Source organism: Carica papaya, chromosome 8 (assembly GCF_054855325.1).
Source record: "Carica papaya isolate Zhongbai chromosome 8, ASM5485532v1, whole genome shotgun sequence".
Classification (NCBI taxonomy): Eukaryota; Viridiplantae; Streptophyta; class Magnoliopsida; order Brassicales; family Caricaceae; genus Carica; species Carica papaya.
In genome coordinates this window covers 10,326,621-10,351,537 of record NC_142316.1, presented here as the reverse complement: position 1 = coordinate 10,351,537, position 24,917 = coordinate 10,326,621, and the positions used below count along the sequence as shown (strand labels likewise).

At 46.2% G+C, this 24,917-nt stretch overlaps 11 non-coding genes and 35 pseudogenes across 11 annotated transcripts; all 46 read right to left on the bottom strand.

The window, feature by feature from the left end:
- Positions 1-1,013: 1,013 nt before the first annotated feature.
- Positions 1,014-1,132, bottom strand: LOC148241203 (5S ribosomal RNA; annotated as a pseudogene).
- A 209-nt stretch (positions 1,133-1,341) lies between these two features.
- Positions 1,342-1,460, bottom strand: LOC148241202 (5S ribosomal RNA; annotated as a pseudogene).
- Positions 1,461-2,025: 565 nt separating this feature from the next.
- On the bottom strand, positions 2,026-2,144 carry LOC148241201 (5S ribosomal RNA; annotated as a pseudogene).
- Positions 2,145-2,348: 204 nt separating this feature from the next.
- On the bottom strand, positions 2,349-2,466 carry LOC148241200 (5S ribosomal RNA; annotated as a pseudogene).
- A 560-nt stretch (positions 2,467-3,026) lies between these two features.
- On the bottom strand, positions 3,027-3,145 carry LOC148241199 (5S ribosomal RNA; annotated as a pseudogene).
- Positions 3,146-3,675: 530 nt separating this feature from the next.
- On the bottom strand, positions 3,676-3,794 carry LOC148241198 (5S ribosomal RNA; annotated as a pseudogene).
- A 209-nt stretch (positions 3,795-4,003) lies between these two features.
- Positions 4,004-4,122, bottom strand: LOC148241197 (5S ribosomal RNA; annotated as a pseudogene).
- A 560-nt stretch (positions 4,123-4,682) lies between these two features.
- Positions 4,683-4,801, bottom strand: LOC148241196 (5S ribosomal RNA; annotated as a pseudogene).
- Positions 4,802-5,361: 560 nt separating this feature from the next.
- LOC148241195 (5S ribosomal RNA) lies at positions 5,362-5,480 on the bottom strand (annotated as a pseudogene).
- Positions 5,481-5,683: 203 nt separating this feature from the next.
- Positions 5,684-5,802, bottom strand: LOC148241194 (5S ribosomal RNA). Its single transcript, XR_015815158.1, has one exon. It is a non-coding gene; the product is annotated as a 5S ribosomal RNA (ribosomal RNA).
- Positions 5,803-6,037: 235 nt separating this feature from the next.
- Positions 6,038-6,156, bottom strand: LOC148241193 (5S ribosomal RNA; annotated as a pseudogene).
- Positions 6,157-7,072: 916 nt separating this feature from the next.
- Positions 7,073-7,191, bottom strand: LOC148241192 (5S ribosomal RNA; annotated as a pseudogene).
- Positions 7,192-7,400: 209 nt separating this feature from the next.
- Positions 7,401-7,519, bottom strand: LOC148241191 (5S ribosomal RNA; annotated as a pseudogene).
- A 206-nt stretch (positions 7,520-7,725) lies between these two features.
- LOC148241190 (5S ribosomal RNA) lies at positions 7,726-7,844 on the bottom strand. The gene has a single exon (XR_015815512.1). It is a non-coding gene; the product is annotated as a 5S ribosomal RNA (ribosomal RNA).
- Positions 7,845-8,053: 209 nt separating this feature from the next.
- Positions 8,054-8,172, bottom strand: LOC148241189 (5S ribosomal RNA; annotated as a pseudogene).
- A 204-nt stretch (positions 8,173-8,376) lies between these two features.
- Positions 8,377-8,495, bottom strand: LOC148241188 (5S ribosomal RNA; annotated as a pseudogene).
- A 1,188-nt stretch (positions 8,496-9,683) lies between these two features.
- Positions 9,684-9,801, bottom strand: LOC148241187 (5S ribosomal RNA; annotated as a pseudogene).
- A 560-nt stretch (positions 9,802-10,361) lies between these two features.
- On the bottom strand, positions 10,362-10,480 carry LOC148241186 (5S ribosomal RNA). Its single transcript, XR_015815110.1, has one exon. It is a non-coding gene; the product is annotated as a 5S ribosomal RNA (ribosomal RNA).
- A 205-nt stretch (positions 10,481-10,685) lies between these two features.
- Positions 10,686-10,804, bottom strand: LOC148241185 (5S ribosomal RNA; annotated as a pseudogene).
- Positions 10,805-11,367: 563 nt separating this feature from the next.
- LOC148241184 (5S ribosomal RNA) lies at positions 11,368-11,486 on the bottom strand (annotated as a pseudogene).
- A 559-nt stretch (positions 11,487-12,045) lies between these two features.
- On the bottom strand, positions 12,046-12,164 carry LOC148241183 (5S ribosomal RNA; annotated as a pseudogene).
- Positions 12,165-13,142: 978 nt separating this feature from the next.
- LOC148241182 (5S ribosomal RNA) lies at positions 13,143-13,261 on the bottom strand (annotated as a pseudogene).
- A 561-nt stretch (positions 13,262-13,822) lies between these two features.
- On the bottom strand, positions 13,823-13,941 carry LOC148241181 (5S ribosomal RNA; annotated as a pseudogene).
- A 207-nt stretch (positions 13,942-14,148) lies between these two features.
- Positions 14,149-14,267, bottom strand: LOC148241180 (5S ribosomal RNA; annotated as a pseudogene).
- Positions 14,268-14,471: 204 nt separating this feature from the next.
- On the bottom strand, positions 14,472-14,590 carry LOC148241179 (5S ribosomal RNA; annotated as a pseudogene).
- Positions 14,591-15,152: 562 nt separating this feature from the next.
- LOC148241178 (5S ribosomal RNA) lies at positions 15,153-15,270 on the bottom strand (annotated as a pseudogene).
- Positions 15,271-15,830: 560 nt separating this feature from the next.
- LOC148241177 (5S ribosomal RNA) lies at positions 15,831-15,949 on the bottom strand (annotated as a pseudogene).
- Positions 15,950-16,154: 205 nt separating this feature from the next.
- LOC148241176 (5S ribosomal RNA) lies at positions 16,155-16,273 on the bottom strand (annotated as a pseudogene).
- A 200-nt stretch (positions 16,274-16,473) lies between these two features.
- LOC148241175 (5S ribosomal RNA) lies at positions 16,474-16,591 on the bottom strand (annotated as a pseudogene).
- Positions 16,592-17,151: 560 nt separating this feature from the next.
- Positions 17,152-17,270, bottom strand: LOC148241174 (5S ribosomal RNA). The gene has a single exon (XR_015814954.1). It is a non-coding gene; the product is annotated as a 5S ribosomal RNA (ribosomal RNA).
- A 243-nt stretch (positions 17,271-17,513) lies between these two features.
- On the bottom strand, positions 17,514-17,632 carry LOC148241173 (5S ribosomal RNA). The gene has a single exon (XR_015814953.1). It is a non-coding gene; the product is annotated as a 5S ribosomal RNA (ribosomal RNA).
- A 243-nt stretch (positions 17,633-17,875) lies between these two features.
- Positions 17,876-17,994, bottom strand: LOC148241172 (5S ribosomal RNA). The gene has a single exon (XR_015814952.1). It is a non-coding gene; the product is annotated as a 5S ribosomal RNA (ribosomal RNA).
- A 243-nt stretch (positions 17,995-18,237) lies between these two features.
- On the bottom strand, positions 18,238-18,356 carry LOC148241171 (5S ribosomal RNA). Its single transcript, XR_015814951.1, has one exon. It is a non-coding gene; the product is annotated as a 5S ribosomal RNA (ribosomal RNA).
- Positions 18,357-18,599: 243 nt separating this feature from the next.
- LOC148241170 (5S ribosomal RNA) lies at positions 18,600-18,718 on the bottom strand. The gene has a single exon (XR_015814950.1). It is a non-coding gene; the product is annotated as a 5S ribosomal RNA (ribosomal RNA).
- A 243-nt stretch (positions 18,719-18,961) lies between these two features.
- On the bottom strand, positions 18,962-19,080 carry LOC148241169 (5S ribosomal RNA). The gene has a single exon (XR_015814949.1). It is a non-coding gene; the product is annotated as a 5S ribosomal RNA (ribosomal RNA).
- Positions 19,081-19,287: 207 nt separating this feature from the next.
- On the bottom strand, positions 19,288-19,406 carry LOC148241168 (5S ribosomal RNA). The gene has a single exon (XR_015815288.1). It is a non-coding gene; the product is annotated as a 5S ribosomal RNA (ribosomal RNA).
- Positions 19,407-19,968: 562 nt separating this feature from the next.
- Positions 19,969-20,087, bottom strand: LOC148241167 (5S ribosomal RNA; annotated as a pseudogene).
- Positions 20,088-20,296: 209 nt separating this feature from the next.
- LOC148241166 (5S ribosomal RNA) lies at positions 20,297-20,415 on the bottom strand (annotated as a pseudogene).
- A 562-nt stretch (positions 20,416-20,977) lies between these two features.
- Positions 20,978-21,096, bottom strand: LOC148241165 (5S ribosomal RNA; annotated as a pseudogene).
- A 559-nt stretch (positions 21,097-21,655) lies between these two features.
- On the bottom strand, positions 21,656-21,774 carry LOC148241164 (5S ribosomal RNA). The gene has a single exon (XR_015815782.1). It is a non-coding gene; the product is annotated as a 5S ribosomal RNA (ribosomal RNA).
- Positions 21,775-22,335: 561 nt separating this feature from the next.
- Positions 22,336-22,453, bottom strand: LOC148241163 (5S ribosomal RNA; annotated as a pseudogene).
- Positions 22,454-22,657: 204 nt separating this feature from the next.
- Positions 22,658-22,776, bottom strand: LOC148241162 (5S ribosomal RNA; annotated as a pseudogene).
- Positions 22,777-23,335: 559 nt separating this feature from the next.
- LOC148241161 (5S ribosomal RNA) lies at positions 23,336-23,454 on the bottom strand (annotated as a pseudogene).
- Positions 23,455-24,014: 560 nt separating this feature from the next.
- Positions 24,015-24,133, bottom strand: LOC148241160 (5S ribosomal RNA; annotated as a pseudogene).
- A 209-nt stretch (positions 24,134-24,342) lies between these two features.
- LOC148241159 (5S ribosomal RNA) lies at positions 24,343-24,461 on the bottom strand (annotated as a pseudogene).
- A 205-nt stretch (positions 24,462-24,666) lies between these two features.
- LOC148241158 (5S ribosomal RNA) lies at positions 24,667-24,783 on the bottom strand (annotated as a pseudogene).
- Positions 24,784-24,917: the final 134 nt, after the last annotated feature.

The following is a 24,917-nucleotide window of genomic DNA, read 5'->3' as shown; positions in this document are numbered from 1 at the left end:
TTCAAATATATGCACTCCTTCTGTTTTCTTCCTCCTCCTGTCATTTATTTCCTTGTGCGTGCGCACTGCACCTCCCGTACTCGTTCTAATATCAAGTAAAATGCCACGGCGACGTGACTCACATTTGCGAATAAACCTGAGGACCATAATTCAAGTCGCGCGTAACGTCGAAAGAATCATCTGCAAAAAAATGGGTGCAACACGAGGACTTCACAAGAAAATGGGTGAAATATAAGGACTTCGCAGGAGGTAACCCATGCTAGTACTACTCTCGCCCAAGCACCCTTACCTACGGAGTTCTGATAGAATCCGTTGCATTAGTGCTGGTATCATCGCACCTGTTTCATTTCGTGCTGAAAATACATACACTCCTTCTCCTTCCCTCCCCCTCCCATCAATTGTTTCCTTGTGCGTTCACACTGCACCGCTCCTTCTCGTTCTAATATCGATTAAAATGCCCCTGCTTCTTGACTCACATTTGCGTATAAACCAGCGGAACCTAGTTCCAGTCGCGCGTAACGTCGAACGACTCGTTTGAAAAAAAATTGGTGCGACACGAGGACTTCGCAGGAGGTCACCCATCCGAGTACTACGCTCGCCCAAGGTGCCGTGACTCACATTTGTGAATAAACCTGAGGACCATAATTCAAGTCGTGCGTATCGTCGAAAGAATTATCTGTAAAAAAATGGGTGAAATATAAGGACTTCGCAGGAGGTCACCCATCCTAGTGCTACTATCGCCTAAGCACCCTTAACTTGTGGAGTTCTGATAGAATCTGTTGCATTGGTGCTGGTATGATTGCTCATGTTTCATTCTGTGCTGCAAATACATACACTTTTTCTCCCTCCATCCCCCTCCCGTCATTTGTTTCCTTGTGCGTGCACTCTGCATCTCTCCTTCTCGTTCTAATATCGATTAAAATGCCCCTGCTTCCTGACTAACATTTGCGTATAAACCAGTGGACCCTAATTCCAGTCGCGCGTAACATCGAACCACCCGTCTGGAAAAAAAATTAGTGCGACACGAGGACTTCCCAGGAGGTCACCCATCCAAGTACTACTCTAGCCCAAGCACATCTAACTGCGGAGTTCTGATGGGATCCGGTGTATTAGTGCTGGTATGATCGCACCTGTTTAATTTCGCGCTGCAAATACATAAACTCCTTCTCCTTTCTTCCCCCTCTCGTCATTTTTTTCCTTGTGCGTGCGCACTGCACCTCTCGTTCTCGTTCAAATATCAAGTACAATGCGACGGCGCCGTGACTCACATTTGCGAATAAATCTGCGGACCATTATTAAAGTCGTGCGTAACGTTGAACGGCACATCTGAAAAAAAGAAAATGGGTGCAACACGAGAACTTTCCACGGGGTAACTCATCATTGTACTACTTTCACCAAAGCACACTTAACTGCGGAGTTCTGATGGGATCCGGTGCATTTGTGCTGGTATGATCGCACCTGTTTAATTTTGCGCTGCAAATACATAAACTCATTCCCCTTTCTTCCCCATCCCGTCATTTTTTTCCTTGTGCGTGCGCACTGCACCTCCCGTGCTCCTTCTAATATAAAGTAAAATGCTACGGTGCCGTGACTCACATTTGCGAATAAACCTGAGGACCATAATTCAAGTCGCGCGTATCGTCGAAAGAATCATCTGCAAAAAAATGGGTGCAACACGAGGACTTCCTAAGAAAATGGGTGAAATATAAGGACTTCGCAGGAGGTCATCCATCCTAGTGCTACTCTCGCCCAAACACCCTTAACTTGCGGAGTTCTTATAGAATCCGTTGCATTGGTGCTGGTATGATTTCTCATGTTTCATTCTGCGCTGCAAATACTTACACTTTTTCTCCCTCCATCCCCCCTCCCGTCATTTGTTTCCTTTTGCGTGCGCACTGCACCTCTCGTTCTCGTTCAAATATCAAGTAAAATGCCACGGCGCCGTGACTCACATTTGCGAATAAATCTGCGGACCATAATTAAAGTCGCGCGTAACGTCGAACGGCACATCTGAAAAAAAGAAAATGGGTGCAACACGAGAACTTCCCAGGAGGCAACCCATCATTGCACTACTTTCGCCAAAGCACACTTAACTGCGGAGTTCTGATGGGATCCGGTGCATTTGTGCTGGTGTGACCGCACCTGTTTAATTTCGTGCTGAAAATACATACACTCCTTCTTCCCTCCCGCCCTCCCATCATTTGTTTCCTTGTGCGTTCACACTGCACCTCTCATTCTCGTTCTAATTTCGATTAAAATGCCCCTGATTCTTGACTCACATTTGCGTATAAACCAGCGGACCATAGTTCCAGTCGCGCGTAACGTCGAACGACCCCTCTGAAAAAAAATATTTGCGATACAAGGACTTCCCAAGAGGTCACCCATCCGAGTACTACTCTCGCCCAAGCACACTTAACTGCAAAGTTCTGATGCGATCCAGTGCATTAGTGCTGGTATGATGCCACTTGTTTAATTTTGCGCTTCAAATACATACACTCCTTCTCTTTTCTTCCTCCTCCTGTCATTTGTTTCCTTGTGCGTGCGCACTGCGCCTCCCGTACTCGTTCTAATATCAAGTAAAATGCCACGGCGACGTGACTCACATTTGCGAATAAACCTGAGGACCATAATTCAAGTAGCGCGTAACGTCGAAAGAATCATCTGCAAAAAAATGGGTGCAACACGAGGACTTCACAAGAAAATGGGTGAAATATAAGGACTTCGCAAGAGGTAACCCATGCTAGTACTACTCTCGCCCAAGCACCCTTACCGACGGAGTTTTGATAGAATCCGTTGCATTAGTGCTGGTATCATCGCACATGTTTCATTTCGTGCTGAAAATACATACACTCCTTCTCCTTCCCTCCCCCTCCAATCAATTGTTTCCTTGTGCGTTCACACTGCACCTCTCCTTCTCGTTCTATTATCGATTAAAATGCCCCTGCTTCTTGACTCACATTGGCGTATAAACCAGGGGAACCTAGTTCCAGTCGCGCGTAACGTCGAACGACTCGTTTGAAAAAAAATTGGTGCGACACGAGGACTTTGCAGGAGGTCACCCATCCGAGTACTACTCTCGCCCAAGCACACTTAACTGCGGAGTTCTGATGGGATCCGGTGCATTAGTGTTGGTATGATCGGACCCATTTAATTCCGCGCTGCAAATGCATAAACTCCTTCTCATTTCTTCCCCCTCCCGTCATTTGTTTCCTTGTGCGTGCGCACTCCACCTACCGTGCTCGTTTTGATATCAAAAAATGCTACGGTGCCGTGACTCACATTTGCGAATAAACCTGAGGACCATAATTCAAGTCACGCGTATCGTCGAAAGAATTATCTGCAAAAAAATGGGTGAAATATAAGGACTTCGCAGGAGGTCACCCATCCAACTGCTACTCTCGCCCAAGCACCCTTAACTTGTGGAGTTCTGATAGAATCTGTTGCATTGGTGCTGGTATGATTGCTCATGTTTCATTCTGTGCTGCAAATACATACACTTTTGCTCCCTCCATCCCCCCACCCGTCATTTGTTTCCTTGTGCGTGCACTCTGCATCTCTCCTTCTCGTTCTAATATCGATTAAAATGCCCCTGCTTCTTGACACACATTTGCGTATAAACCAGTGGACCCTACTTTCAGTCGCGCGTAACGTCGAACGTCCCGTCTGAAAAAAAAATTAGTGCGACATGAGGACTTCCCAGGAGGTTACCCATCCAAGAACTACTCTCGCCCAAGCACACTTAACTGCGGAGTTCTGATGGGATCCGGTGCATTAGTGTTGGTATGATCGCACCTGTTTAATTTCGCGCTGCAAATATATAAATTCCTTCTCCTTTCTTCCCCCTCCCGTCATTTGTTTCCAAGTGCGTGCGCACTGCACCTCTCGTTCTCCTTCAAATATCAAGTATAATGCCGCGGCGTCGTGACTCACATTTGCGAATAAATCTGCGGACCATAATTAAAGTCGCGCGTAACGTCGAACGGCACATCTGAAAAAAAGAAAATGGGTGCAACACGAGAACTTCCCACGAGGTAACCCATCATTGTACTACTTTCACCAAAGCATACTTAACTACGGAGTTATGATGGGATCCGGTGCATTTGTGCTGGTATGATCGCACCTGTTTATTTTGCGCTGCAAATACATAAACTCATTCCCCTTTCTTCCCCCTCCCGTCATTTGTTTCATTGTGCGTGCACACTGCACCTCCCGTGCTCCTTCTAATATAAAGTAAAATGCTACGGTGCCGTGACTCACATTTGCGAATAAACCTGAGGACCATAATTCATGTCGCGCGTATCGTCGAAAGAATCATCTGCAAAAAAATGGGTGCAACACAAGGACTTCCTAAGAAAATGGGTGAAATATAAGGACTTCGCATGAGGTCCCCAATCCGAGTACTTTTCTCGCCCAAGCACCCTTAACTGCGGAGTTCTGATAGAATCCGTTGCATTTGTGCTGGTATGATCCCTCATGTTTCATTTTGTACTGCAAATACATACACTCTTTCTCCTTCCAACCCCCCTCCCGTCATTTGTTTCCTTGTGCGTGCACTCTGCATCTCTCTTTCTCGTTCTAATATCAAGTAATATGCCCCGGCACCGTGACTCACCTTTGCAAATAAACCAGTGGTTTATAATTCCATTCGCGCGTAACGTCGAACAACCCATCCGAAAAAAAAATAGGTGCAACACGAGGGCTTCCCAGGTGGTGACCCATCCGAGTTCTACTCTCGCCCAAGCACACTTAACTGCGGAGTTCTGATGGGATCCGGAGCTTTAGTGCTGGTATGATCGCACCTGTTTAATTTCGTGCTGCAAATACATACACTCCTTCTCATTTCTTTCCCCTCCCGTCATTTGTTTCCTTGTGCGTTCACACTTCACATCTCATTCTCGTTCTAATATCGATTAAAATGCCCCTACTTCTTGACTCATATTTGCGTATAAACCAGCGGACCATAAATCAAGTCGCGCATAACGTCGAAAGAATCATCTGCAAAAAGAAGGGTGCAACACGAGGACCTCTAAAGAAAATGGGTGAAATATAAGGAATTCGCAGGAGGTCACCCATCCGAGTACTTTTCTCGCCCAAGCACCCTTAACTGCGGAGTTCTGATAGAATCCATTGCATTAGTGCTGGTATGATCCCTCATGTTTCATTCTGCACTGCAAATACATACACTCTTTCTCCTCCTATCCCCCCTCCCGTCATTTGTTTCCTTGTGCGTGCACTCAACATCTCTCTTTCTCGTTTTAATATCAAGTAATATGCCCCGGCACCGTGACTCACCTTTGCAAATGAACCAGCGGTTTATAATTCCATTCGCGCGTAACATCGAACAACCCATCAGAGAAAAAAAAGGTGCAACACGAGGGCTTCCCAAGTGGTCACCCATCCGATTACTACTCTCGCCCAAGCACACCTAACTGCGGAGTTCTGATGGGATCCGGGGCTTTAGTGCTGGTATGATCGCACCTGTTTAATTTCGCGCTGCAAATACATACACTCCTTCTCCTTTCTTCCCCCTCCGTCATTTGTTTCCTTGTGCGTTCACACTCCATCCCTCCTTCTCGTTCTAATCTAGATTAAAATGCCCCACTTCTTGACTAACATTTGCGTATAAACCAGCGGACCCTAGTTCTAGACGCGCGTAACGTAGAACGACCCGCCTGGAAAAAAATTGGTGCGACACGAGAACTTCCCAGGAGGTCACCCATCCGAGTACTAATCTCGCCCAAGCAAACTTAACTGCGGAGTTCTGATGGGATCCAGTGCATTAGTGCTGGTATGATCGCACCTATTTAATTTCGCGCTGCAAATTCATAAACTCATTCCCCTTTCTTCCCCCTCCCGTCATTTGTTTCCTTGTGCGTGCGCACTGCACCTCCCGTTCTCGTTCTAATATCAAGTAAAATGCTACGGTGCCGTGACTCACATTTGTGAATAAACCTGCGGACAATAAATCAAGTCGCGCGTAACGTCGAAAGAATCATCTGCAAAAAGATGGGTGCAACACGATGACCTCCCAAGAAAATGGGTGAAATATAAGGACTTCGCAGGAGGTCACCCATCCGAGCACTAATCTCGCCTGAGCACACATAACTGCGGAGTTCTGATGGGATCCGGTGCATTAGTGCTGGTATGATCGCACCTGTTTAATTTTGCGCTGCAAATACATAAACTCATTCCCCTTTCTTCCCCCTCCCGTCATTTGTTTCCTTGTGCGTGCGCACTGCACCTCCCGTTCTCGTTCTAATATCAAGTAAAATTCTACAGCGTCGTGACTCACATTTGCGAATAAACCTGAGGACCATAATTCAAGTCGCGCGTAACGTCGAAAGAATCATCTGCAAAAAATGGGTGCAACACGAGGACTTCCTAAGAAAATGGGTGAAATATAAGGACTTCGCAGGAGGTCACTCATCCTAGAGCTACTCTCGCCCAAGAACCCTTAACTTGCGGAGTTCTGATAGAATCCGTTGCATTGGTGCTGGCAGGATTGCTTATGTTTCATTCTGCGCTGTAAATACATACACTTTTTCTCCCTCCATCCCCTCTCCCGTCAATTGTTTCCTTGTGCGTTCACACTGCACCTCTCCTTCTCGTTCTAATATCGATTAAAATGCCCCTGCTTCTTGACTCACATTTGCGAATAAACCTGAGGACCATAATTCAAGTCGCGTGTAACGTCGAAAGAATCATCTGCAAAAAAATGGGTGCAACACGAGGACTTTACAAGAAAATGGTTGAAATATAAGGACTTCGCAGGAGGTAACCCATGCTAGTACTACTCTCGCCCAGGCACCCTTACCTATGGAGTTCTGATAGAATCCGATGCATTAGTGCTGGTATGATCGCACCTGTTTCATTTCGTGCTGAAAATACATACACTCTTTCTCCTTCCCTCCCCCTCCCGTCATTTGTTTCCTTGTGCGTGCACTCTTTATCTCTCTTTCTCGTTCTAATATCGATTAAAATGCCCCTGCTTCTTGACTCACATTTGCGTATAAACCAGTGAACCCTAGTTGCAGTCGCGCATAACGTCGAACGACCGGTCTGAAAAAAAAAATTAGTGCGACACGAGGACTTCACAGGAAGTCACCCATCCTAGTATTACTCTCGCCCAAGCACACTTAACTGCAGAGTTCTAATAGGATCTGGTGCATAAGTGCTAGTATGATCACACCTGTCTAATTTTGCTCTGCAAATACATAAACTCCTTCTCCTTTCTTCCCCCTCCCGTCATTTATTTCCTTGTGCGTGCGCACTGCACCTCACGTTCTCGTTCAAATATCAAGTAAAATGCCACGGTGCCGTGACTCACATTTGCGAATAAATCTGCAGACTATAATTAAAGTCGCGCGTAACGTCGAACAGCACATCTGAAAAAAAGAAAATGGGTGCAACACGAGAACTTCCCAGGAGGTAACCCATCATTGTACAACTTTCGCCAAAGCACACTTAACTGCGGAGTTCTGATAGGATCCGGTGCATTTGTGCTGGTGTGACCGCACCTGTTTAATTTCGTGCTGAAAATACATACACTCCTTCTTCCCAACCCCCCTCCCATCATTTGTTTCCTTGTGCGTTCACACTGCACCTCTCCTTCTCGTTCTAACATCGATTAAAATGCCCCTGATTCTTGACTCACATTTGCGTATAAACCAGCGGATTATAGTTCTAGTCGCGCGTAATGTCGAACAACCTGTCTGAAAAAAAAAATTAGTGCGACACGAGGACTTCCCAGGAGGTCACCCATCCAAGTACTACTCTCGCCCAAGCACACTTAACTACGGAGTTCTGATGGGATCCGGTGCATTAGTGCTGGTTTGATCGCGCCCGTTTAATTCTGCGTTGCAAATACATAAACTCCTTCTCCTTTCTTCCCCCTCCCGTCATTTGTTTCCTTGTGCGTGCGCACTGCACCTCTCGTTCTCGTTTAAATATCAAGTAAAATACCACGGCGCCGTGACTCACATTTGCGAATAAATCTGCGGACCATAATTAAAGTCGCGCGTAACGTCGAACGGTATATCTAAAAAAAAGAAAATTGGTGCAACACGAGAACTTCCCTGGAAGTAATCCATCATTGTACTACTTTCACCAAAGCACACTTAACTGCGGAGTTCTGATGGGATCCGGTACATTTGTGCTGGTGTGACCGCACCTGTTTAATTTCGTGCTGAAAATACATACACTCCTTCTTCCCTCCCCCCCTCCCATCATTTGTTTCCTTGTGCGTTCACACTGCACCTCTCATTCTCGTTCTAATATCGATTAAAATACCCCTGATTCTTGACTCACATTTGCGTATAAACCAGCGGACCATAATTCCAGTCGCACGTAACGTCGAACGACCTGTCTGAAAAAAAATTTGTGCAACACAAGGATTTCCCAGGAAGTCACCCATCCGAGGACTACTCTCGCCCGAGCACGCTTAACTGCAGAGTTCTAATGGGATCCAGTGCATTAGTGCTGGTATAATGGCACCCTTTTAATTTCGCGCTGCAAATACATAAAATCCTTCTCCTTTCTTCCCCTTCCCGTCATTTGTTTCCTTGTGCGTGCGCACTGCACCTCCCGTGCTCGTTCTAATATCAAGTAAAATACAACGGTATCGTGACTCACATTTGCGAATAGACCTGAGGACCATAATTCAAATCGCGCGTAACGTCGAAAGAATCATCTGTAAAAAAATGGGTGCAACACGAGGACTCCACAAGAAAATGGGTGAAATATAAGGACTTCGCAGGAGATAACCCATGCTAGTACTACTCTCGCCCAAGCACCCTTACCTACGGAGTTCTGATAGAATCCGTTGCATTAGTGCTGGTATGATCGCACCTGTTTCATTCTGCACTGTAAATACATACACTCTTTCTCCTCCCATCCCCCCTCCCGTCATTTGTTTCCTTGTGCGTGCACTCTGCATCTCTCTTTCTCGTTCTAATATCAAGTAATATGCCCCGGCACCGTGACTCACCTTTGCAAATAAACCAACGGTTTATAATTCCATTCGCATGTAACGTCCAACAACCCATCCGAATACTAATCTCGCCCAAGCACTCTTCACTGCGGAGTTCTGATGGGATCCGGTGCATTAGTGCTGGTATGATCGCACCTGTTTAATTTTGCGATGCAAATACATAAACTCATTCCCCTTTCTTCCCCCTCCCGTCATTTGTTTCCTTGTGCGTGCGCACTGCACCTCCCGTTCTCATTCTAATATCAATTAAAATGCTACAGCGCTGTGACTCACATTTGCGAATAAACCTGAGGACCATAATTCAAGTCGCGCGTAACGTCGAAAGAATCATCTGCAAAAAAATGGGTGCAACATGAGGACTTCACAAGAAAATGGGTGAAATATAACGACTTCGCAGGAGGTAACCCATGCTAGTACTATTCTCGCCCAAGTACCCTTACCTACGGAGTTCTGATAGAATCCGATGCATATGTGCTGGTGTGTCCGCACCTGTTTAATTTCAAGCTGAAAATACATACACTCCTTCTTCCCTCCCCCCTCCCATCATTTGTTTCCTTGTGCGTTCACACTGCACCTCTCCTTCTCGTTCTAATATCGATTAAAATGCCCCTGATTCTTGACTCACATTTGCGTATATACCAGTGGACCATAGTTCCAGTCGCGTGTAACGTCGAACGACCCATCTGTAAAAAAATTGTTGCGATACGAGAACTTCCCAAGAGGTCACCCATCCGAGTACTACTCTCGCCCAAGCACACTTACCTGCAGAGTTCTGATGGGATCCAGTGCATTAGTGCTGGTATGATGCCACTTGTTTAATTTTGCGCTTCAAATACATACACTCCTTCTCTTTTATTCCACCTCTCGTCATTTGTTTCCTTGTGCGTGCGCACTGCACCTCCCGTACTCGTTCTAATATCAAGTAAAATGCCACTGCACCGTGACTCACATTTGCGAATAAACCTGCGGACCATAAATCAAGTCGCGCGTAACGTCGAAAGAATCATATGCAAAAAGATGGGTGCAACACGAGGACTTCCCAAGAAAATGGGTGAAATATAAGGACTTCGCAGGAGGTCACCCATCCGAGTACTTTTCTCGCCCAAGCACCCTTAATTGCGGAGTTCTAATAGAATCCGTTGCATTAGTACTGGTATGATCCCTCATGTTTCATTCTGCACTGCAAATACATACACTCTTTCTCCTCCCATCCCCCCTCCCGTCATTTATTTTCTTGTGCGTGCACTCTGCATCTCTCTTTCTCGTTCTAATATCTAGTAATATGTCCCGGCACCGTGGCTCACATTTGTAAATGAACCAGCGGTTTATAATTTCATTCGCGCGTAACGTCGATCAACCCATCCGAAAAAAATAGGTGCAACACGAGAGCTTCCCTGGTGGTCACACATCCGAGTACTACTCTCGCCCAAGCACACTTAACTGCGGAGTTCTGATGGGATCCGGAGCTTTAGTGCTGGTATGATCGCACCTGTTTAAGTTCGCGCTGTAAATACATACACTCCTTCTCTTTTCTTCCCCCTCCCGTCATTTGTTTCCTTGTGCGTGCGCACTGCACCTCTCCTTCTCGTTCTAATATCGATTAAAATGCCCCTGCTTCTAGACTCACATTTGCGCATAAACCAGCGGACCTTAGTTCCAGTCGCGCGTAACGTCGAACGACCTGTCTGAAAAAAAATTGGTGCGACACGAGGACTTCCCAAGAGGTCACCCATCCGAGTACAACTCTCGCCCAAGCACACTTAACTGCGGAGTTCTGATTGGATCCGGTGCATTAGTGCTGGAATGATTTCATCTGTTTAATTTCGCGCTGCAAATAGATAAACTCATTCCCCTTTCGTCCCCCTCCCGCCATTTGTTTCCTTGTGCGTGCGAACTGTAGCTTCCATTCTCGTTCTAATATCAAGTAAAATGCTACAGCGCCATGACTCACATTTGCGAATAAACCTGAGGACCATAATTCAACTCGCGCGTATAGTCGAAAGAATCATCTGCAAAAAAATGGGTGCAACACGAGGACTTCCTAATAAAATGGGTATAATATAAGGACTTCGCAAGAGGTCACCCATCCTAGTACTACTCTCGCCCAAGCACCCTTAACTTGCGGAGTTCTGATAGAATCCGTTGCATTGGAGCTGGTATGATTGCTCATGTTTCATTCTGCGCTGCAAATACATACACTTTTTCTCCCTCCATCCCCCCTCCCGTCATTTGTTTCCTTATGCGTGCACTCTGCATCTTTCCTTCTCGTTCTAATATCGATTAAAATGCCCCTGCTTATTGACTCACATTTGCGTATAAACCAGTGGACCCTAGTTCCAGTCGTGCGTAATGTCGAACGACCCGTCTGAAAAAAAAAATTAGTGCGACACGAGGACTTCCCAGGAGGTCACCCATCCGAGTACTAGTCTCGCCCAAGCACACTTAACTGCAGAGTTCTAGTGGGATCCGGTGCATTAGTGCTGGTATGATCGCACCTGTTTAATCTCGCGCTACAAATACATAAACTCCTTCTCCTTTCTTCCCCCTCCCGTCATTTGTTTCCTTGTACGTGCGCAATGCACCTCACGTTCTTGTTCAAATATCAAGTAAAATGCCACGGCGCCGTGACTCACATTTGCGAATAAACCTGAGGACCATAATTCAAGTCGCGCATAATGTCGAAAGAATCATCTGCAAAAAAATGGGTGCAACACGAGGACTTCACAAGAAAATGGGTGAAATATAAGGACTTCGCAGGAGGTAACCCATGCTAGTACAACTCTCGCCCAAGCACCATTACCTACGGAGTTCTGATAGAATCTGATGCATTGGTGCTGGTATGATCGCACCTGTTTCATTTCGTGCTGAAAATACATACACTCATTCTCCTTCCCTCCCCCTCCCATCAATTGTTTCCTTGTGCGTTCACACTGCACCTCTCATTCTCGTTCTAATATCGATTAAAATGCCCCTGCTTCTTGACTCACATTTGCGTATAAACCAGCGGACCATAGTTCCAGTCGCGCGTAACGTCGAACGATCCGTCTGAAAAAAAATTGGTGCGACACAAGGACTTCCCAAGAGGTCACCCATCCGAGTACTACTCTCGCCCAAGCAAACTTAACTGCAGAGTTCTGATGGGATCCAGTGCATTAGTGCTGGTATGATCGCACCTGTTTAATTCTGCGCTGCAAATACATAAACTCCTTCTCCTTTCTTCCCCCTCCCGTCATTTCTTTCCTTGTGCGTGCGCACTGCACCTCCCGTGCTCGTTCTAATATCAAGTAAAATACTACGGTGCCATGACTCACATTTGCGAAGAAATATGAGGACCATAATTCAAGTCGCGCGTAACGTCGAAAGAATCATCTGTTAAAAAATGGGTGCAACACGAGGACTTCACAAGAAAATGGGTGAAATATAAGGACTTCGCAGGAGGTAACCCATGCTAGTACTACTCTTGCCCAAGCACCATACCTACGAAGTTCTGATAGAATCCGATGCATTAGTGCTGGTATGATCGCACCTGTTTCATTTCGTGCTGAAAGTACATACACTCTTTCTCCTTCCCTCCCCCTCCCGTCATTTGTTTCCTTGTGCGTGCACTCTGCATCTCTCCTTCTTATTCTAATATCGATTAAAATGCCCCTGCTTCTTGACTCATATTTGCGTATAAACCAGTGGACCCTAGTTGCAGTCGCACATAACGTCGAACGACCCGTCTGAAAAAAAAAATTAATGCGACATGAGGACCATAATTCAAGTCGCGCGTAACGTCGAAAGAATCATCTGTTAAAAAATGGGTGCAACACGAGGACTTCACAAGAAAATGGGTGAAATATAAGGACTTCGCAGGAGGTAACCCATGCTAGTACTACTCTCGCCCAAGCACCTTACCTACGGAGTTCTGATAGAATCCGATGCATTAGTGGTGGTATGATCACACCTGTTTCATTTCGTGCTGAAAATACATAAACTCCTTCTCCTTCCTTCCCCCTCCCATCAATTGTTTCCTTGTGCGTTCACACTGCATCTCTCCTTCTCGTTCTAATATCGATTAAAATGCCCCTGCTTCTTGACTCACATTTGCGTATAAACCAGCGGACCCTAGTTCCAGTCGCGCGTAACGTCGAACGACCCGCCTGAAAAAAATTTGGTGCGACACGAGGACTTCCCAGGAGGTCACCAATCCGAGTACTACTTTCGCCAAAGCACACTTAACTGCAAAGTTCTGACGGGATCCGGTGCATTAGTGCTGGTATGATCGCACCCGTTTAATTCCGCACTGCAAATACATAAACAACTTCTCCTTTCTTCCCCTTCCTGTCATTTGTTTCCTTGTGCGTGCGCACTGCACCTCCCGTGCTCCTTCAAATATAAAGTAAAATGCTATTGTGCCGTGACTCACATTTGTAAATAAACTTGAGGACCATAATTCAAGTCACGCGTATCGTCGAAAGAATCATCTGTAAAAAAATGGGTGGAACACAAGGACTTCCTAAGAAAATGGGTGAAATATAAGGACTTCGCATGAGGTCACCCATCCTAGTGCTACTCTCGCCCAAGCACCCTTAACTTGCGGAGTTCTGATAGAATCCGTTGCATTGGTGCTGGTATGATTGCTCATGTATCATTCTGCGCTGCAAATACATACACTTTTTCTCCCTCCATCCCCCCTCCCGTCATTTGTTTCCTTGTGCGTGCACTCTGCATCTCTCCTTCTCGTTCTAATATCGATTAAAATGCCCCTGCTTCTTGACTCACATTTGCGTATAAACTAGCGGACCATAGTTCCAGTCGCGCGTAACGTCGAACGACTCATCTGAAAAAAAATTGTTGCGATACGAGGACTTCCCAAGGGGTCACCCATCCGAGTACTACTCTCGCCCAAGCACACTTAACTGCGGAGTTCTGATGGGATCCAGTGCATTAGTGCTGGTATGATCGAACCTGTTTAATTTCGCACTGCAAATACATAAATTCCTTCTCCTTTCTTCCCCCTCCCGTCATTTGTTTACTTGTGCGTGCGCACTGCACCTCTCGTTCTCGTTCAAATATCAAGTAAAATGCCACAGCGCCGTGACTCACATTTGCGAATAAATCTGCGGACCATAATTAAAGTCGCGCGTAACGTCGAACGGCAAATCTGAAAAAAAAAATGGGTGCAACACGAGAACTTCCCAGGAGGTAACCCATCATTGTACTACTTTCGGCAAAGCACACTTAACTGCGGAGTTCTGATGGGATCCGGTGCATTTGTGCTGGTGTGACCGCACTTGTTTAATTTCGTACTGAAAAAACATACACTCCTTCTTCCCTCCCCCCCTCCCATCATTTGTTTCCTTGTGCGTTCACACTGCACCTCTCATTCTCGTTCTAATATCGATTAAAATGCCCCTGATTCTTGACTCACATTTGCGTATAAACCAGCAGACCATAGTTCCAGTCGCGCGTAACATCAAACGACCCGTCTGAAAAAAAATTGGTGCGACACGAGGACTTCCCAGGTGGTCACCAATCCGAGTACTACTCTCGCCCAAGCACACTTAACTGCAGAGTTCTGATGGGATCCAGTGCATTAGTGCTGGTATGATCGCACCCGTTTAATTCCGCGCTGCAAATATATAAACTCCTTCTCCTTTCTTCCCCCTCCCGTCATTTGTTTCCTTGTGCGTGCGCACTGCACCTCCCGTGCTCGTTCTAATATCAATTAAAATACTACGGTGCCGTGACTCACATTTGCGAATAAACCTGAGGACCATAATTCAAGTCGCGCGTATCGTCGAAAGAATCATCTGCAAAAAAATGGGTGGAACACGACGACTTCCTAAGAAAATGGGTGAAATATAAGGACTTCGCAGGAGGTCACCCATCCTAGTGCTACTCTCGCCCAAGCACCCTTAACTTGCGGAGTTCTGATAGAATCTATTGCATTGGTGCTGGTATGATTGCTCATGTTTCATTCTGCGCTGCAAATACATACACTTTTTCTCCCTCCATCCCCCCCTCCCGTCATTTGTTTCCTTGTGCGTGCACTCTGCATCTCTCCTTCTCGTTCTAATATCGATTAAAATGCCCCTGCTTCTTGACTCACATTTGCGTATAAACCAGCGGACCATAGTTTCAGTCGTGCGTAACGTCGAACGACCCCTCTGAAAAAAAATTATTGCGATACGAGAACTTCCAAAGAGGTCACCCATCCGAGTAGTACTCTCGCCCAAGCACACTTAACTGCAGAGTTCTGATGGGATCCAGTGCATTAGTGCTGGTATGATGCCACTTGTTTAATTTTGCACTTCAAATACATACACTCCTTCTCTTTTCTTCCTGCTCCTGTCATTTGTTTCCTTATGCGTGCGCACTGCACCTCCCGTACTCGTTCTAATATCAAGTACAATGACTTGGCGACGTGACTCACATTTGCGAATAAACCTGAGGACCATAATTCAAGTCGCGCGTAACGTCGAAAGAATCATCTGCAAAAAAATGGGTGCAACACGAGGACTTCACAAGAAAATGGGTGAAATATAAGGACTTCGCAGGAGGTAACCCATGCTAGTACTACTCTCGCCCAAGCATCCTTACCTACGGAGTTCTGATAGAATCCGTTGCATTAGTGCTGGTATCATCGCACCTGTTTCATTTCGTGCTGAAAATACATACACTCCTTCTCCTTCCCTTCCCTTCCCATCAATTGTTTCCTTGTGCGTTCACACTGCACCTCTCCTTCTCGTTCTAATATCAATTAAAATGCCCCTGTTTCTCGACTCACATTTGCGTATAAACTAGTGGAACCTAGTTCCAGCCGCGCGTAACGTCGAACGACTCGTCTGAAAAAAAATTGGTGCGACACGAGGACTTCGCAGGAGGTCACCCATACGAGTACTACTCTCGCCAAAGCACACTTAACTGCGGAGTTCTGATGGGATCCGGTGCATTAGTGTTGGTATGATCGCAACCGTTTAATTTCGCGCTGCAAATACATAAACTCCTTCTCCTTTCTTCCCCCTCCCGTCATTTGTTTCCTTGTGCGTGCGAATTGCACCTACCGTGCTCGTTCTAATATCAAGTAAAATGCTACGGTGTCGTGACTCACATTTGCGAATAAACCTGAGGACCATAATTCAAGTCGCGCGTATTGTCGAAAGAATTATCTGCAAAAAAATGGGTGAAATATAAGGACTTCCCAAGAGGTCAGCCATCCGAGTACTACTCTCGCCCAAGCACACTTAACTGCAGAGTTCTGATGGGATCCGGTGCATTTGTGCTGGTGTGACCGCACCTGTTTAATTTCGTGCTAAAAATACATACACTCCTTCCCTCCCCCCCTCCCATCATTTGTTTCCTTGTGCGTTCACACTGCACCTCTCCTTCTCGTTCTAATATCGATTAAAATGCCCCTGATTCTTGACTCACATTTGCGTATAAACCAGCGGACCATAGTTCCAGTCGCGCGTAACGTAGGACGACCCATCTGAAAAAAATTGTTGCGATACGAGGACTTCCCAGGAGGTCACCCATCCGAGTACTACTCTCGCCCAAGCACACTTAACTGCAAAATTCTGATGGGATCCAGTGCATTAGTGCTGGTATGATGCCACTTGTTTAATTTTGCGCTTCAAATACATATACTCCTTCTCTTTTCTTCCTCCTTCCGTCATTTGTTTCCTTGTGCGTGCGCACTGCACCTCCCGTACTCGTTCTAATATCAAGAAAAATGCCACGGCGCCATGACTCAAATTTGCAAATAAACTTGCGGACCATAAATCAAGTCGCGCGTAACGTCGAAAGAATCATCTGCAAAAAGATGGGTGCAACTCGGGGACCTCCCAAGAAAATGGGTGAAATATAAGGACTTCGCAGGAGGTCACCCATCCGAGTACTTTTCTCGCCCAAGCACCCTTAACTGCGGAGTTCTGATAGAATCCGTTGCATTAGTGCTAGTATGATCCCTCATGTTTCATTCTGCACTGCAAATACATACACTCTTTCTCCTTCCATCCCCACTCCGTCATTTGTTTCCTTGTGCGTGCACTCTGCATCTCTCTTTCTTGTTCTAATATCAAGTAATATGCCTCGGCACTGTGACTCACCTTTGCAAATGAACAAGCGGTTCATAATTCCATTTGCGCGTAACGTCGAACAACCTATCCGAAAAAAAATAGGTACAACACGAGGGCTTCCCAAGTGGTCACCCATCCGAGTACTACTCTCGCCCAAGCACACTTAACTGCGGAGTTCTGATGGGACCCGGAGCTTTAGTGCTGGTATGATCGCACCTATTTAATTTCGCGCTGCAAATACATACACTTCTTCTCCTTTCTTCCCCCTCCCGTCATTTGTTTCCTTGTGCGTTCACACTTCACCACTCCGTCATTTGTTTCCTTGTGCGTGCACTCTGCATCTCTCTTTCTTGTTCTAATATCAAGTAATATGCCTCGGCACCGTGACTCACCTTTGCAAATGAACAAGCGGTTCATAATTCCATTTGCGCGTAACGTCGAACAACCTATACGAAAAAAAATAGGTACAACACGAGGGCTTCCCAAGTGGTCACCCATCCGAGTACTACTCTCGCCCAAGCACACTTAACTGCGGAGTTCTGATGGGACCCGGAGCTTTAGTGCTGGTATGATCGCACCTATTTAATTTCGCGCTGCAAATACATACACTTCTTCTCCTTTCTTCCCCCTCCCGTCATTTGTTTCCTTGTGCGTTCACACTTCACCACTCCGTCATTTGTTTCCTTGTGCGTGCACTCTGCATCTCTCTTTCTTGTTCTAATATCAAGTAATATGCCTCGGCACCGTGACTCACCTTTGCAAATGAACAAGCGGTTCATAATTCCATTTGCGCGTAACGTCGAACAACCTATCCGAAAAAAAATAGGTACAACACGAGGGCTTCCCAAGTGGTCACCCATCCGAGTACTACTCTCGCCCAAGCACACTTAACTGCGGAGTTCTGATGGGACCCGGAGCTTTAGTGCTGGTATGATCGCACCTATTTAATTTCGCGCTGCAAATACATACACTTCTTCTCCTTTCTTCCCCCTCCCGTCATTTGTTTCCTTGTGCGTTCACACTTCACCACTCCGTCATTTGTTTCCTTGTGCGTGCACTCTGCATCTCTCTTTCTTGTTCTAATATCAAGTAATATGCCTCGGCACCGTGACTCACCTTTGCAAATGAACAAGCGGTTCATAATTCCATTTGCGCGTAACGTCGAACAACCTATCCGAAAAAAAATAGGTACAACACGAGGGCTTCCCAAGTGGTCACCCATCCGAGTACTACTCTCGCCCAAGCACACTTAACTGCGGAGTTCTGATGGGACCCGGAGCTTTAGTGCTGGTATGATCGCACCTATTTAATTTCGCGCTGCAAATACATACACTTCTTCTCCTTTCTTCCCCCTCCCGTCATTTGTTTCCTTGTGCGTTCACACTTCACCACTCCGTCATTTGTTTCCTTGTGCGTGCACTCTGCATCTCTCTTTCTTGTTCTAATATCAAGTAATATGCCTCGGCACCGTGACTCACCTTTGCAAATGAACAAGCGGTTCATAATTCCATTTGCGCGTAACGTCGAACAACCTATCCGAAAAAAAATAGGTACAACACGAGGGCTTCCCAAGTGGTCACCCATCCGAGTACTACTCTCGCCCAAGCACACTTAACTGCGGAGTTCTGATGGGACCCGGAGCTTTAGTGCTGGTATGATCGCACCTATTTAATTTCGCGCTGCAAATACATACACTTCTTCTCCTTTCTTCCCCCTCCCGTCATTTGTTTCCTTGTGCGTTCACACTTCACCACTCCGTCATTTGTTTCCTTGTGCGTGCACTCTGCATCTCTCTTTCTTGTTCTAATATCAAGTAATATGCCTCGGCACCGTGACTCACCTTTGCAAATGAACAAGCGGTTCATAATTCCATTTGCGCGTAACGTCGAACAACCTATCCGAAAAAAAATAGGTACAACACGAGGGCTTCCCAAGTGGTCACCCATCCGAGTACTACTCTCGCCCAAGCACACTTAACTGCGGAGTTCTGATGGGACCCGGAGCTTTAGTGCTGGTATGATCGCACCTATTTAATTTCGCGCTGCAAATACATACACTTCTTCTCCTTTCTTCCCCCTCCCGTCATTTGTTTCCTTGTGCGTTCACACTTCATCTCTCATTCTCGTTCTAATATTGATTAAAATGCCCTTGCTTCTTGACTCACATTTGCGTATAAACCAGTGGACCCTAGTTCTAGTCGCGCGTAACATCGAACGACCCGTCTGAAAAAAAAAATTAGTGCAACACGAGGACTTCCTAGGAGGTCACCCATCCGAGTACTACTCTCGCCCAAGCACACTTAACTGCGGAGTTCTGATGGGATCCGGTGCATTAGTGCTGGTATAATCGCACCCTCTTAATTCTGCGCTGCAAATACATAAACTCCTTCTCCTTTCTTCCCCCTCCTGTCATTTGTTTCCTTGTGCGTGCGCACTGCACCTCCCGTGCTCGTTCTAATGTCAAGTAAAATGCTACGGTGCCGTGACTCACATTTGCGAATAAAACTGAGGACTATAATTCAAGTCGCGCGTATCGTCGAAAGAATCATCTGCAAAAAAATGGGTGCAACACGAGGACTTCCTAAGAAAATATGTGAAATATAAGGACTTCACAGGAGGTCACCCATCCTAGTGCTACTCTCGCCCAAGCACCCTTAACTTGCGGAGTTCTGGCAGAATCCGTTGTATTGGTGCTGGTATGATTGCTCATATTTCATTCTGCGCTGCAAATACATACACTTTTTCTCCCTCCATCCCCCCTCCCGTCATTTGTTTCCTTGTGCGTGCACTCTGCATCTCTCCTTCTCGTTCTAATATCGATTAAAATGCCCCTGCTTCTTGACTCACATTTGCGTATAAACCAGTGGACCCAAGTTCCAGTCGCGCGTAACGTCGAACGACCCGTCTGAAAAAAAAATTAGTGCGACACTAGGACTTCCGAAAAGGTCACCCATCCGAGTACTACTCTCGCCCAAGCACACTTAACTGCGGAGTTCTGATGGGATCTGGTGCATTAGTGCTGGTACGATCGCACCTGTTTAATTTCGCGATGCAAATACATAAATTCCATCTCCTTTCTTCCCCCTCCCGTCATTTGTTTCCAAGTGCGTGCGCACTGCACCTCTCGTTCTCGTTCAAATATCAAGTACAATGCCACGGCGCCGTGACTCACATTTGCAAATAAATCTGCGTACCATAATTAAAGTCGCGCGTAAGGTCGAACGGCACATCTGAAAAAAAGAAAATGGGTGCAACACGAGAACTTCCCAGGAGGTAACCCATCATTGTACTACTTTCGCCAAAGCACACTTAACTGCGGAGTTCTGATGGGATCCGGTGCATTTGTGCTGGTATGATCGCACCTGTTTAATTTTGCGCTGCAAATACATAAACTCATTCCCCTTTCTTCCCCCTCCCGTCATTTGTTTCCTTGTGCGTGCGCACTGCACCTCCCGTGCTCGTTCTAATATCAAGTAAAATGCTAAGGTGTCGTGACTCACATTTGCGAATAAACCTGAGGACCATAATTCAAGTCACGCGTATCGTCGAAAGAATCATCTGCAAAAAAATGGGTGCAACACGAGGACTTCCTAAGAAAATTTGTGAAATATAAGGACTGCGCAGGAGGTCACCCATCCTAGTGCTACTCTCGCCCAAGCACCCTTAACTTGCGGAGTTCTGACAGAATCCGTTGCATTGGTGTTGGTATGATTGCTCACGTTTCATTCTGCGCTGCAAATACATACACTTTTTCTCCCTCCATCCCCCCTCCCGTCATTTGTTTCCTTGTGCGGGCACTCTGCATCTCTCATTCTCGTTCTAATATCGATTAAAATGCCCATGCTTCTTGACTCACATTTGCGTATAAACCAGTGGACCCTAGTTCCAGTCGCGCATAACATCGAACGACCCGTCTGAAAAAAAAATTAGTGCGACACGAGGACTTCCCAGGAGGTCACCCATCCGAGTACTACTCTCGCCTAAGCACACTTAAATGCGGAGTTCTGATGGGATCCAGTGCATTAGTGCTGGTATGATCGCAGCTGTTTAATTTTGCGCTGCAAATACATAAACTCATTCCCCTTTCTTCCCCCTCCCGTCATTTGTTTCCTTGTGCGTGCGCACTGCACCTCCCGTTCTCGTTCTAATATCAAGTAAAATGCTACAGCGCAGTGACTCACATTTGCTTATAAACCTGAAGACCATAATTCAAGTCGCGCGTAACGTCGAAAGAATCATCTGCAAAAAAATGGGTGCAGCACGAGGACTTCACAAGAAAATGGTTGAAATATAAAGACTTCGCAGGAGGTAACCCATGCTAGTACTACTCTCGCCCAAGCACCCTAACCTACGGAGTTCTGATAGAATCCGTTGCATTAGTGCTGGTATGATCGCACCTGTTTCATTTCGTGCTGAAAATACATACACTCCTTATATTTCCCTCCCCCTCCCATCAATTGTTTCCTTGTGCGTTCACACTGCACCTCTCATTCTCGTTCTAATATCGATTAAAATGCCCCTGCTTCTTGACTCACATTTGCGTATAAACCAGCGGACCCTAGTTCCAGTCGCGCGTAACGTCGAACGACCCATTTGAAAAAAAATTGGTGCGACACGAGGACTTCCCAGGAGGTCACCCATCCGAGTACTACTCTCGCCCAAGCGCACTTAACTACGGAGTTCTAATGGGATCCGGTGCATTAGTGCTGGTATGATCGCACCAGTTTAATTCCGCGCTGCAAATACATAAACTCCTTCTCCTTTCATCACCCTCCCGTAATTTGTTTCCTTGTGCGTGCGCACTGCTCCTCCCGTGCCGTTCTAATATCAAGTAAAATGCTACGGTGCCGTGACTCACATTTGCGAATAAACTTGAGGACCATAATTCAAGTCGCGCGTATCGTCGAAAGAATCATCTTCAAAAAAATGGGTGCAACACGAGGACTTCCTAAGAAAATGGGTGAAATATAAGGACTTCGCAGGAGGTCACCCATCCTAGAGCTACTCTCACCCATGCACCCTTCACTTGCAGAGTTCTGATAGAATCCGTTGCATTGGTGCTGGTATGATTGCTCATGTTTCATTCTGCGCTACAAATACATACACTTTTTCTCCCTCCATCCCCCCTCCCGCCATTTATTTCCTTGTGCGTGCACTCTGCATCTCTCCTTCTCGTTCTAATATCGATTAAAATGCCCCTGCTTCTTGACTCACATTTGCGTATAAACTAGTGGACCCTAGTTCCAGTCGCTCGTAACGTCGAACGACCCGTTTGAAAAAAAAATTAATGCGACACGAGGACTTCCCAAGATGTCACCCATCCGAGTAATACTCTGCCCAAGCACACCTAACTGCGGAGTTCTGATGGGATCCGGGGCTTTAGTGCTGGTATGATCGCACCTGTTTAATTTCGAGCTGCAAATACATACACTCCTTCTCCTTTCTTCCCCCTCCGTCATTTGTTTCCTTGTGCGTTCACACTTCATCTCTCATTCTCGTTCTAATATCGATTAAAATGCCCATGCTTCTTGACTCATATTTGCGTATAAACCAGCGGACCCTAGTTCCAGACGCGCGTAACGTCTAACGACCCTTCTGAAAAAAAATTTGTGCGACACGAGAACTTCCCAGGAGGTCACCCATCCGACTACTAATCTTGCCCAAGCACACTTAACTGCGGAGTTCTGATGGGATCCAGTGCATTAGTGCTAGTATGATCGCACCTATTTAATTTCGCACTGCAAATTCATAAACTCATTCTCCTTTCTTCCCCCTCCCATCATTTGTTTCCTTGTGCGTGTGCACTGCACCTCCCGTTCTCGTTCTAATATCAAGTAAAATGCTACAGCACCGTGACTCACATTTGCGAATAAACCTGAGGACCATAATTCAAGTCGCGCGTAACGTCGAAAGAATCATCTGCAAAAAAATGGGTGCAACACGAGAACTTCACAAGAAAATGGGTGAAATATAAGGACTTCGCAGGAGGTAATCCATGCTATTACTACTCTCGCCCAAGCACCCTTACCTACGGAGTTCTAATAGAATCCGTTGCATTAGTGCTGGTATGATCGCACCTATTTCATTCTGCGCTGCAAATACATACACTTTTTCTCCTTCCCTGCCCCTCCCATCAATTGTTTCCTTGTGCGTTCACACTGCACCTCTCCTTCTCGTTCTAATATCGATTAAAATGCCTCTGCTTCTTGACTCACATTTGCGTATAAACCAACAGACCCTAGTTCCAGTCGTGCGTAACGTCGAACGACCCGTCTGAAAAAAAATTTGTGCGACACGAGGACTTCCTAAGAGGTCACCCATCCGAGTACTAATCTCGCCCAAGCACACTTAACTGCGGAGTTCTGATGGGATCCAGTGCATTAGTGCTGGTATGATCGCACCCGTTTAATTCCGCGCTGCAAATACATAAACTCCCTCTCCTTTCTTCCCCCTCCCGTCATTTGTTTCCTTGTGCGTGCGCACTGCACCTCCCGTGATCGTTCTAATATCAAGTAAAATGCTACGGTGCCGTGACTCACATTTGCGAATAAACCTGAGGACCATAATTCAAGTCGTGCGTATCGTCGAAAGAATCATTTGCAAAAAAAATGGGTGCAACACGAGGACTTCCTAAGAAAATGGGTGAAATATAAGGACTTCGCAGGAGGTCACCCATCCTAGTGCTACTCTCGCCCAAACACCCTTAACTTGCGGATTTCTGATAGAATCCGTTGCATTCGTGCAGGTAGGATTGCTCATGTTTCATTCTGCGCTGCAAATACATACACTTTTTCTCCCTCCATCCCCCTTCCCGTCATTTGTTTCCTTGTGCGTGCACTATGCATCTCTCCTTCTCGTTCTAATATCGATTAAAATGCTCGTGCTTCTTGACTCACATTTGCGTATAAACAAGTGGACCCTAGTTCTAGTCGCACGTAACGTCGAACGACCCGTCTGAAAAAAAAATTGCGACACGAGGACTTCCGAGGAGGTCACCCATCCGAGTACTACTCTCGCCCAAGCACACTTAACTGCAGAGTTCTGATGGGATCCGGTGCATTAGTGCTGGTATGATCTCACCTGTTTAATTTCGCGCTGCAAATACATAAACTCCTTCTCCTTTCTTCCCCCTCCCGTCATTTGTTTCTTTGTGCGTGCGCACTGCACCTCTCGCTGTTGTTCAAATATCATGTAAAATGCCACGGGCCTGTGACTCACATTTGCGAATAAATCTGCGGACCATAATTAAAGTCGCGCGTAACGTCGAACGGCACATCTGAAAAAAAGAAAATGGGTGCAACACGAGAACTTCCGAGGAGGTAACCCATCATTGTACTACTTTCGCCAAAGCACACTTAACTGCGGAGTTCTGATGGGATCGGGTGTATTTGTGCTGGTGTGACCGCACCTGTTTAATTTCGTGCTGAAAATACATACACTCTTCTTTCCTCCCCCCCTCCCATCATTTGTTTCCTTGTGCGTTCACACTGCACCTCTCATTCTCGTTCTAATATCGATTAAAATGCCCCTGATTCTTGACTCACATTTGCGTATAAACCAGCGGACCATAGTTCCAGTCGCGCGTAACGTCGAACGACCCATCTGAAAAAAAATTGATGCGATACGAGGACTTCCCAAGAGGTCATCCATCAGAGTACTACTCTCGCCCAAACACGCTTAACTGCAGAGTTCTGATGGGATCCAGTGCATTAGTGCTTGTATGATGCCACTTGTTTAATTTTGTGCTTCAAATACATACACTCCTTCACTTTTCTTCCTACTCCCGTCATTTGTTTCCTTGTGCGTGCGTACTGCACCTCCCGTACTCGTTCTAATATCAAGTAAAATGCCACGGCACTGTGACTC